Genomic DNA, 12,778 nt, shown 5'->3' on the forward strand with positions numbered 1-12,778 from the left:
CTCATCCAATGGGGCAGGAACATCTTCTAATGCACAAGATAGAGCTATATTGCATCAATGAGAGTCATAGTCCATTCAGCTATGATAACAAAATACCATAAATTAGGAAACTTATAAACAACAGAAATTTGTTTCTCACAGTTCTGGAAGCTGGGAAGTCCAAGACGAAGGTTCCAATAGATTTGGTGTCTGGTGAGAGGCTGCTGTCTGGTTCATAGTGCTTTCTTGCTGTGTCTTCATATGGTGGAGAGGGCTAGGGGTCTGTCTGGCTAGCCTAAGTCCTGGAATCCTCACAGCTCCAATTCTCTAGCTCTTAATCCTGTTCATGACACCAATTGTAAAGGTAGGCCACCATGTTAGTTGCCGGGCTCTTTTACCTGCTGGTAATCCTGCAGACTGGGCCGATTGTTGAGCTAAGGCTGGGTCTGGAGCTCCCAGACCCTTCATGCCCACTCACAGACTGGTTCACAAACCCTTCACATGCCAGGCTGGGTCCCCAGACCCCTTACATGACCCAGGGTAACCAGGTCATGACCTGGTTCTATGACCTGGGTAACCGGCAAAAAGGTCCTTGGAAGACATAGGTTTGGAAAAGCATGGCCACACTGATGGCAACTGCCCCAGGCAGTAAACACCAGACAAAGTGGCAGTGCCACGCAGGCTCACTAACTCCACCCCCCTACACTCACAATGTTTACTGAACCACCCCCAACTGGCCCTGAGGTGTGGGGAACCTGATTTAATTATTCTATTTTCCCAACAGGGTCTCTCCCTTTGGCCCCATTCATAAGGGCTCCATCCCCATGACCTAAATATCTCCTGAAGACCCCACCACCAAATACTATCACTTTGGGTATTAGGATTTCAATGCATGAATTTTGGAAAGACACAAATGTTCAGCCCATAGCAATGGGAGAGGTGTTCAATTACATAGGTTTGAATGTGCACAAAGAAAAAGCAATAACTATTTTGATACTGAGTGACACTTATTAATACAGTTGACAGCAGTTGGCACATTGTGGGCTTAGAATATGGAATTTAAGACCTTTATGAGTTACCTATAATCATAATTCCCCAAACTCCTTAAGGTGAAAAAAAAAATTAATGAAAGAAAAAGAAAACAAAAGCTTTTTTTTTTTCTTCTGATTTTAAGCAGACGCACTTCAGAAAAATGGTAGTGTCCTTTTGGTAAATCAGAATGTCAGCTGAGTATTTTTAAAAAGTAGAAAAAAGTCTTGGACTTTCTCTGAAAGGTTAAAATGGTTTAAGTAAATTTAGTCAAAGTAAATGGCATCTAGTGAAAAATACAAAGAAACTATATTTATTTACAAATGCTTTCTCTTAAATTCTAAACAAGCAATTTACGAAGCCATAATTTTAAGAAATTGTGATGTGATTCTGACAAAGAATATCAAGAGTTTTAAATGGTGAAGAAGTGATGGGTGGACAAAAGAATACAGGTTGATAAAAAGATTAATCTGCAGTCTCAGGCATCTTAATGTTACAATCTATGGTTATGAGTAATCATTTGGAAACAAAAACCCCTCTAAGTGGCTCTTGTCCTTTTCCTGCCCTCACAATACCTAACCAGCTGTAGCTGACATCAGCTTAGGAAGTAGCCACATTTCTGCAAATCAAAGGCTATTAAGAGAGACATGCATTGTCAGCCAATCAAACAGCTTCTGATGGAGTATGGGATGCAGGCTTTATTACTTAACACAGATATGAGATTAGTTTAGTCATGGTTTTAAAGAATTAGTTCATTTTAGCACATCTTTAAATTTAATTGAATAAAGTGAAATTAAAATGAAATGCAAAAAGGAAAAATAACAATGGAAGTAGGTTATTAAGAACTAACACTGAATATACCCAAACCAGCTTGTTCCCAAACATGTCTGACATCTAGATTTACCAAGATTCAGTAGTCATGGATATCTGTGCCACAGACGGAGGAAAACTGGTCTGGTGTAGGACAAATAATTCATAACTATTTAGTATTTTGCTTTAAGATAAGTTTGATTCCTCGAATGTGCTTCCATATTTCTTTAATTTTTAACAAAACACCCTTTGCCTTTGTATGTCATCTTCACTATACTCAGTTTCAGATATTCAGAATACTTGGAACTTTCTGTGCATTGTAAAAGAAGGATTGTTCTAGCTCTCCTTTGTGTAGTCATTTACCAACAGCAGACTTACTCCCTTCATTCCTTAATCACTTGGACACCAGGCTCATCGTTGCTCTCCTCAGCATTACTCTGCTAGGTCTGAGTAGTGACAGTATCAGCATAGATGGCTCTTTGAACACTTGAGTCCCTCATTCCTCGACTTCCCCTCCTAGTCTTGCCTTCCAGTCTACTCTGGTGACTCAGGCTCATGAGCACACCCTAGAATAGGAGTTGGCAAACTGTGTCCATAGGTCAGCCACTTGTTTGATTTGTTTTGTTTTTTAACAGACTATTTTTTTAGAGCAATTTAGGTTCACAGCAAAATTGAGCAGAAGATACAGAGATTTCCTATATACCTTTCAACCCCCCACTGTACATTTGTCACAATTCACAAACCTACACTGATACATCATTATCACCCAAACCACAGTTTACGTTAAGGTTCATTTTGCCTGTTGTACATCCTATGGGTTTGGACAAATTTATAATGACATATATGTACATTATCATATCATACAGAGTACAGTCATGTGCTGCAAAATGATGCTTCAGTCAATGACAGATTGCATATATGATGGTGGACCCATAAGTTTACAATGTAGCTGAAAAATTCCTATTGCCTAGTGACATCATAGCCGTCCTAACGTTGTAGCACAACACATGACTCATGTGGTTGTGGTGAGACTGGTGTAAACAAAGCTAAGGCAAAATATGTTGAGGAACAGTGTTTAGTTTACCCACGGTGTGACCCTCCCAAAGTCTAGTTCAGACCTTTAAGCATTTGACACATTAGGTCTGACCTTCTGTGAAAAGGTTATTATCTACTTTAGAATTCTTGCATTTTTAAATGATTCCCACCCATCCCCATAGCAAAATGATAACAACTAACACTGAGTTCGTGTTGAGTGCCAGGCACAATCCCCACCTGTAATTTAATTTTCATGACTTTGTGGGGGTGGTATATTCTAGTCCCCATTTAACAGATGAAGGAAGTGAGGCACAGAGAGACTTAGCAACTACTGGCCAGTGTCAATAATAGGAAAATTCATTGCTGTTCCCTTTCATAATATACATCCGCACAGCAATGAAATTGCCAATGACACATTTCTCTGAATGTATCCAGGTGGTTAAGTGGCACATAGCTGCAGTTTCACTGTCCTAAAAATGCTCTGTACTCTGCCTATTCATCCTTCCCGTGCTTCTAACCCCTGGCAACCACTGATCTTTTCACTGTCTCCATAGTTTTGACTTTTTCAGAATGTCATATACTTGAAATCACACAGTATGTAACCTTTTCAGATTGGCTTCTTTTACTTAGTAGTATGCATATTTCCTCCTTTTCACAGCTCAATTGCTTACTTATTTTCAATCACTAAATAATAACATTGTCTTGATGTAGCACAGTTTATTTATCCACTCACCTACTGAAGAGCATCTTGGTTGCTTCCAAATTTTGGCAATTATGAATAAAGCTGCTATAAACATCTGCGTGTAGGTTTTTGTGTGGATGTAAGTTATCGGCTCCTTTGGGTAAATACCAAGGAGCATGCTATGGACTGAATATTTGTGTTCCTTCAAAATTCATGTTGAAATTCAAACTCATAATGTGATAGTATTAGAAGCTGGGGCCTTTGGGAGGTAATTAGGTCATAAGGATAGAGCCCTTGTAAATGGGCTTAATGCCCTTATACATGAGACCACAGAGAACTCTGTTGCTCCTTCTTACACGTGAAGACACAGTGAAAAGGTGGCTGTCTGTGAACCAGGAAGTAGTACCTCACCAGACACAGAATCTGCTTGGGTGCCTTGGTCCTGGGCTTCCCCACCTCCCAAACTGTGAGAAATAAATTTCTGTTGTTTATAAATCATCTGGTCTGTAGTATTTTTGTAGAAGCCTGAATGGACTAAGCACGATTGCTGGATCATATGGTAAGAGTATGTTTAGTTTCGTAGGAAACTACCGAACTGTCTTCCAAGGTGGCTATGCCATTGTGCATTTTCACCAGCAGTAAATGAGAGATATGTTGCTTCACATTCATGCCAGCATTTGCTGCTATCCGTGTTCTGAATTTTGGGCATTCTAATAGTTGTATAGTGGTATCTCGTTTTAATTTACATTTTATGATGACAAGTAATGTTAAATATGTTTTCAAATGCTTACTACCTATCTATATATCTTCTTTGGTGACATGTCTGGTAAGGTCTTTGGCCCATTTTCTAATTGGTTTGTTCATTTTCTTGTTATTGAGTTTTAAGAGTTTTTGTATATTTTATATAATAGTATTTTATCAGATATGACTCTTGCAAATATTTTCTCCCAGTTTGTAGTTTGTATTTTCATTCTCTTGAACATGTCTTCTCAGAGCAGAGACTTTTATTTTTAATAAAGTTCAGCTTATTGATTCTTTTTTTCATGGATAATGCCTTTTGTGTTATTCTAAAAAGTCATTGCCAAACACAAGGTTGTTCAGATATTTTCCTATCTTGTCTTCTAATAGTTTTATAGTTTTGCATATTACATCCAGATCTATGATCCATTTAGAGTTAATTTTGTGAAGGTGTAAGTTCTGTACCTAGATTTATTTTTTTGCATGTAGATGTCAGTTGCACCAGCACCATTTGTTGAAAAGTCTATCTTCTCTCCTTTGCATTGACTTTGCTCCTCTACCAAAATCAAATGACTATATTTATTTGGGTTTATTTCTGAGCTCCCTATTCTGTTCCATTAATCTATTTGTTTATTCTTTTCAATACCACACTCAATTACTATAGCTGTATATTAAGTCTTGAGGTTGGGTAGTGTCAGTCCTCTGACATGGCTGTTCTCCTTCAATCTTGAGTTCTCTATTCTGGTTCTTTTGCCTCCATATAAATTCTAAAATCAGTTTGTCAGTATCCACAAAATAACTCACTGGCATTTTACTAGGATTGCATTGAATCTATGGGTCAAGTAGGGAAAAACTGAATTCTTGACAATATTGGGTATTCCTATCCATGAACATTGCATATCACTCCATTTATTTAGTTTTTCTTTTTACCTAAATATTTTACTTGGGGGTGCTAATGTAAATGGTATTGTGTTTTTAATTTCAAATTCCACTTGTTCATTGCTGGTATTTAGGAAAGTATTGACTTTTATGTATTAACTTTGGATGCCGAAATTATAATTTTGTTATAATTGCTTAGCCACTTGTTTTTGTAAGTTTTACTGGAACACAACCATGCCCACTAGTGAATGTATTGTCGGTGGCTGCTTTCCAGATACAACAGCGGAGTTGAGTAAATGTGACAGAGACTCCATGGCCTGCAAGCCTAAAATATTTATGTTACTGATAATTTTACTCTTTCTCCAGAATTTTAATTGTAAGAATCTCACTCTCTTGACTTCTGCCTTCTATCTTTTCATCTTACTTCTTCTAGAAGCCTGACTCCAAAAATTTTATGACCCCTTGGAAATTTTAATATGTTGATTAAAATTTCATTTTTACTAACTTATTTCTTTTATTTCATTTTTACTAACATTTCTTTCATTCCATACCCAGATAATATTCCACAATTCATCATCGTAATCATTCCTTTTCATATTCTTTTTTTTTTCATATTTATTTGGAAAAAACTCAAGCTTAGATAAATGTAATTTTCCATCTACTTTGTGCCCACAACTCTACAGTTGAATATAACTGGAGAAAAATACAGAACTACATATACTGATTTCTATTTCACTCCATGACAACAAAACTAAAATGAACATTAAGTTTTAAAAAACTATTTTATTTCCCTAACAAATTTATTTTCCTTGATACCTATTTCACACTTTTTGCATCCTCCTTAGAAAAGACATTTCACATACTCCTATGACTTCTACCCACTTACCAAATCTGAGCTCTTATATTGCTTTTTCCTTTTCTTATCATGGATGAACTGTCCGATGCTCACATGAGAAAATGTATCCATTCAATCCCTTTCTTTCTAAACTAATCAAGTATGTATATCATTCCAGAATTTGCCCTTTTTCCCTCCTACACCATCTGTTTCCCCTCTCTATTAGATCAGTCTCATCAACACGTAAACATGCTGTAATTCCTCGCATCTTAAAGCAAAACAATTCTCTTGACTCAATATTATCCTCAATTACCTTTTTATTTTTCTGCTTCCCTCTACCAAAACACTCTCTCAAAGAGTAGTCTATAATTGACATCCCTACTTTATTTTTTTCTCTTTTTTGAAGGCAATCTAATGAAACTTTCACTCCAAATGTTCTACTAAAATCAATCTTCCCAAGGCCACTAATGCTAACTCCAGTGGTCAAACATAGCCGTCATCTCACCTAACTTTCAAGATCATTAGCTTTGGTTTTTCCCAATGCAGATCCTCAGACAAGAGTTCAAAGGCAGGTAGTTTATTTAGGAGTTGCAGGGAACACTAATAGGTGAGTGGGAAGTGGTACAGGAAAGGTAATCCAGACAATTATCAAAACAGATACTCCTGGAATTGAGTCCCATGAGGAAACACATAGAAACAGTATGACCACTCATCTCAGTGTTGTTTCCACCTAAGGATCTAGAGAACTGGGGTACTTATACAGTGAGTCCCTTCAGTCATTGTTTGAGGGCTAATGAATGGGAAGGTTATATCAATTCCATAGTATTTCTGGCCTGGCTGGCACAGTGCCTTTCCTTGGTTTTGCAAACAATTCTCAGGTACAAAGATATGAATACTGGCAGCTAAAAGTGGGCAGGAACACTCAGAATAGCAAGGTCCAAAGCATGTGAGTGAGGCACCTCCAGCATCATGTTCACTTTCCTTCTTGAAATACTTTCTTTCATTGGGTTCAGAAATAACACAGATTCCTGGTTTCTCTTTTACCTTTCTGGTCTCTTTGCTTCTTCCTCTCCATCTCTCCAACCACTTATTACCCTCTTTGTTATCTACACACACTTCCAGGTTAATCTTGGGAGTAACTTTTCTCATCTGGATCAAATGTTGTTCTTTTTTCAAACATACACTACTCACACTTTGCAAAAAAATATTGGCTAGATTAACAATACTGGTTAAATTGACAGAAAGCAACATGACAAAATTAAATAGTAGCTCTTTTATTAAATTGCCCAATTTCTTTTCTGGGTTTGTGTGTGTATATGGGTGGGTGTCACAGAGGTTGGGGGAGTTCTTTATCTTGTTAATGACTTAAGGTTTGAAAGTACTTTTGGTTTAGCACCTGTCATCTCTTCTGCATGCACTCCAATATGTATCCTCTGTGTTTCCAAACCCCGGAACCCACATTTGAGTGATGCACTTCCTGTCATTTTGGTTCCTGCTGGCCATTCAGCAGTCTGTATCAAACCCCAAATGTGTGCTCACCTCTTTCACTTACTTCAATAAGTTTCACATTTAAAACATTAATTTTACATATTAAAACTAAGAAAAAGCATTTATATCTTTACTATTTTATTACTGTGTTTTTTCTTTCACATCAATGTGTTATCATCCTCTATGGTGCTTTGTTTAATTACCCTATAATGTTTTGTTTTGTTTTGTTTTGTTCTGTTTCTGTTAAATTAATTTCTAACTGACAATCTATGGAATATCTTCTTATTCTATGGAATATTTCTGATTTTATGCTTATTTGCTTAATAAATCAACAATTTAGGGGTGTTTTCAGATAATTATTTGTGGAACAATCTATTAGCAAATTATTCCATAAAAATAAACTTTTCTTAAATTTACTTCAGAAAGGGGCTGGCCCATGGCTCACTTGGGAGAGTGTGGTGCTGATAACACCAAGGCCACGGGTTCGGATCCCATATAGGGATGGCCGGTTAGCTCATTGGGTGGGCGTGGTGCTGACAACACCAAGTCAAGGGTTAAGATCCCCTTACCGATCATCTTTAAAAAATATAAATAAATAATAAATAAATAAATTTACTCTAGAAAGTTAACAAAGGTAAAAAGTGAAAGTGCAGGTAAATTTCTTTTATTTATTAATTAGCCTGATTTATATAAAAAGATAATCTTTAATAACATAAAAATGGTGACACCTTCCCAGAATTATTGTGAGGAGTAAATAATGTGTATAAAAAAACCTATCAGGCTCAATATTAGCTCATCATAGGTGCATCATAAAAGGTGAAGTGGGATCTGAGTCTAGTACAGGATGTATCCATAATCAGAGCTCATATTAGCCAGGCAGATGTCATGACCTTGCTCAAAAAGCCTAAGAAGTTGATGAATGGGCATGCTGATCACTGTTTGATAGGACTAAAGAACTTAGAAAAGCTCCAAGAATATTAAAAATTTCCATTAACATCAAGGGAGTGTAGAATTTTCAAAATAATTGAAATACAACAATAATAGCCTCATCAGGATAACACTATTATATTACTATTTACATCATATGTTATATAAGTATTATACTGTATACTGTACATTATATGACTATTACAATATACCATAACTTTTATATTATACTATTCTATAACTATATATTATATTATTATAAATAACCAAGGTGATTTTTTATCAGACAAAATAAAAGCATGTACCATTTTTTTAAATGTATACTTTTAAAAAATTTTTGAAATCAAATTGGCATCCATTAAATCTTTATATTTCCTTTCAGAAATAGAGTCTAAAAAGAAACGTGAAGGAAATATTTAAAACCTTCAAATTGCCTCTAAGCAATCAAAGTAGTAAATACAATATTGATGAAGTTACTTTGTATGTAACCTACATTTCCTCTCTCTAGTAAATATCAGAAAACAAAACTTAAAAACCCACTTTAGAATAATGATCAAGTCTCTCTGATGTTTATTTTAAGTATCTTTTGTCAAATGTACCCAGTTATTTCTCATTTTCAGACCATAAGAGTTAATTTAATGATTAACTAACTAAAGCACCTATATGAACATTTTTATAAACTTTCAATTTTTTGTTAATTTTTGATGGAATTATTTGCTAATATAAATAAAATTTATTCAAGGTCTTCTGTAATTTTTACAGTTTCTTAATCACTTAGTTCAAAACTTTAAAAATTTGTTTATATGGTAGCTGCTCTACTTTGTTTACTGGAAGTAAACAAAAGAACTAGTATAATTTTAGAAATATTTTTTTTTCTTTAATTTTATTTTGTCGATATACAATGTGGTTCATTATTGTGGCCCATTACCAAAACCCCCCTCCCTCCTTCCTCTCCCCTCTCCCACCCAACAATGTCCTTTCTGTTTGCTTGTTGTATCAACTTCAAGGAATTGTAGTTACGTCTTCTTCCCCACCTCCCCCTGTTTTTTTTTTTTTTTTGTGTGTGTGTGTGTGTGTGTGTGTGTGTGTGTGAATTTATTTATTTATTTTTAGCTCCCACCAGTAAGTGAGAACATATGGTATTTCTCTTTCTGTGCCTGACTTGTTTCACTTAATATAATTCTCTCAAGGTCCATCCATGTTGTTGCAAATGGCAGTATTTCATTTGTTTTTACAGCTGAGTAGTATTCCATTGTGTAGATATCCCACATTTTCCGTATCCATGCATCCAATGATGGACATTGGGCTGGTTCCAACTCTTGGCTATTGTAAAGAGTGCTGCGATGAACATTGGGGAACACGTATACCTTCGACTTGATGATTTCTATTCCTCTGGGTATATTCCCAGCAGTGGGATAACTGGGTCATATGGCAGATCTATCTGTAATTGTTTGAGGAACCTCCATACCATTTTCCATAGAGGCGAGATCTGCAAACCACTGCTGAGAGAAATTAGAGAGGATACAAGAAGATGGAAAGATATCCCATGCTCTTGCATTGGAAGAATCAACATAGTGAAAATGTCCATACCACCCAAAGTGATATACAAATTCAATGCAATCCCATCAAAATTCCAATGACATTTTTCTCAGGAATGGAAAGAACTATCCAGATATTTATATGGAATAACAAAAGACCACGCATAGCGAAAGCAATGCTGAGCAAAAAAAATAAAGCTGGAGGCATAACACTACCTGACTTTAAACTATACTACAAAGCTATAATAACCAAAACAATATGGTACTGGCATAAAAACAGACACACTGATCAATGGAATAGAATAGAGAATCCAGAAATCAACCCACACACCTACAGTCATCTGATCTTTGACAAAGGCACCAAGCCTATACACTGGGGAAGAGACTGCCTCTTCAGCAAATGGTGCTGGGATAACTGGATATCCATATGCAGGAGAATGAAACTAGACCCATACCTCTCGCCATACACTAAAGTCAACTCAAAATGGTTTAAAGAATTAAATATACACCCTGAAACAATAAAACTTCTTAAAGAAAACATAGGAGAGACACTTCAGGAAATAGGACTGGACACAGACTTCATGAATATGACCCCAAAAGCATGGGAAACCAAAGGAAAAATAAACAAATGGGATTATATCAAACTAAAGAGCTTCTGCACAGCAAAAGAAACAATTAACAGACTTAAAAGACAACAAACAGAGTGGGAGAAAATATTTGCAAAGTATACATCTGATAAAGGATTAATATCCAGAATATACAAGGAACTCAAACAACTTTAAAAGAAAAAAACAAGCAACCCAATTAAAAAAATGGGCAAAAGAGCTAATTAGGCATTTCTCTAAGGAAGATATACAAATGGCCAGCAGACATATGAAAATATGCTCAACATCACTCAGCATCCGGGAAATGCAAATCAAAACTACACTGAGATACCATCTCACCCCAGTTAAGATGGCTAAAATCCAAAAGACTCTGAACGATAAATGCTGGTGAGGTTGCGGAGAAAAAGGAACTCTCATACATTGTTGGTGGGACTGCAAAATAGAAATAATTTTTAAAATGCACTTTTTAAAAAAAAAGTATATGAACAATTTTGTTCAAAATTTATCAAAGGGTTTCTTTGACAATCTCTATCACCACCATTTAGAAAGTGATCTAAATATACCAAGATTGTTTATGGGCTTTCAAGTATGTTTAGTATAATCCGGAGGACTGAGAGAAACCCAGATATTCACTGAGAAAACACAAACAACAGGGAAATAAAACACATTTTATTATGACACTTAAAGAGAGTATCTTATAGCAGAAAGCTGTGAATCAGTAGAGAATTTGTTGCTTAATATCATGTATCCAAAACATGAGAAAATCACATTTCTGTGATCACTCGGTAGTCACATAAATTATGAATAAACACCAAAGAGCAGTTTATAGTCCCTGGAAATATATGTAATTAGAAAATTAATTCCACTTTTGTATATACATTATTTATGCTACAAAACTTACAGAATATGCAAAATGGACCAAGCACTATTCTAGGGGCTTTCCAAATATTATATTTTTTAATCCTTACAACAACTCAATGAGGTCAGTACTTCTATTTTCCCTATTTTACAGGGAGGAAACTGAGGCACAAAGAATTTAAATAAATTCCCCAAGGCCACACGCATTAACCATATACTGCCTCTCTGCCTCTTTTGTAGTTTTTTTATACCTCTATTCTTAGAGCTAACATCCTTTTATTAAAGTCTTTAGTCTTTGTCAGATTCTTCCATAACTATGTTATCTCATTGCAAATATAATAAAATCCAGATGTTAATATCACCTGTCAAACACATCACAAAAATAGGCTTATGAATGATCAATAAGTGTAAGAAAAGGTGTCCAAACTCCTTAGTCATTGATGAAATTCAAATTCAAACAAGGAGATATCATTTTACATCCACTAACACTGCTAAAATTAAAACATGACAATATCGAAAGTTGACGGGGATATGGAGCAACTAGAACTCTCATATATTACTGGTAGGTGTGTAAAGTTATTCAACCACACTGGAAACGAGTTTGTCAGCTTTTTGTAGAGTTAAACATAGGCCAACTCTTTCAAGGGTGCTGTCTCCCCCAGCTCCCCTGCCCACCCGAAGATGATTGACTACTAAAGAAGGGAAGACTTCTGAGGCCCTGATGGCAGTGCCTCAGTTTCTCTCTTACTTTAATTTTTCAAAATTGGAGTACTTTAATGTAAATTCCAGACTTCAGATTGTTTTCCTGTACATACTTCTGTGTATATCTTCAACAATTCTAGTCCCAATCAAGGTGAATAAACACATTTCTTGGCATCCCACTGAATGTAACTAAAAACACTGGATAAAAAGGAATGGAGCAGCCATCTGAGGACTCTAAAAAGTAAATGGTAACTGGAGGATGAGGGAAGGAAACCAAAATTTAATGCCCCTGAACTGTTAGTGAGTTTGGCATATATTGTCCTGGCCTGGACTCAATAGTATCATAAAATCTGGACCTATGCACAAAGTTTGAGCTGAAAAAGTTATGAAAGAGAGTCCCTATTTCTGGTCTAAGGAATGAAAAAGGGGGCCTCTTCCAGATCAGAGATAGCTTGGGAAATACCATCAGTTTTTTGCTTGTTTGTTTTTGCAGTTCTCACTTCTCCTAGTTTCTAGGAAATCCTGTGGCTATAATGAAGGTGATGAAACAGCTGATGGGCAGTTGCCTAAAATTACAGTGGAGGGGAACTTTTTCTCTGATCAGAGGAACTGTTGTGTTAAGAATGTGAGGGGAAATCCTCTTGCATTTCTCCAGACAAAAAAAGTGTTGAGA

Source organism: Cynocephalus volans, chromosome 1, assembly GCF_027409185.1.
Source record: "Cynocephalus volans isolate mCynVol1 chromosome 1, mCynVol1.pri, whole genome shotgun sequence".
NCBI lineage: Eukaryota > Metazoa > Chordata > Mammalia > Dermoptera > Cynocephalidae > Cynocephalus > Cynocephalus volans.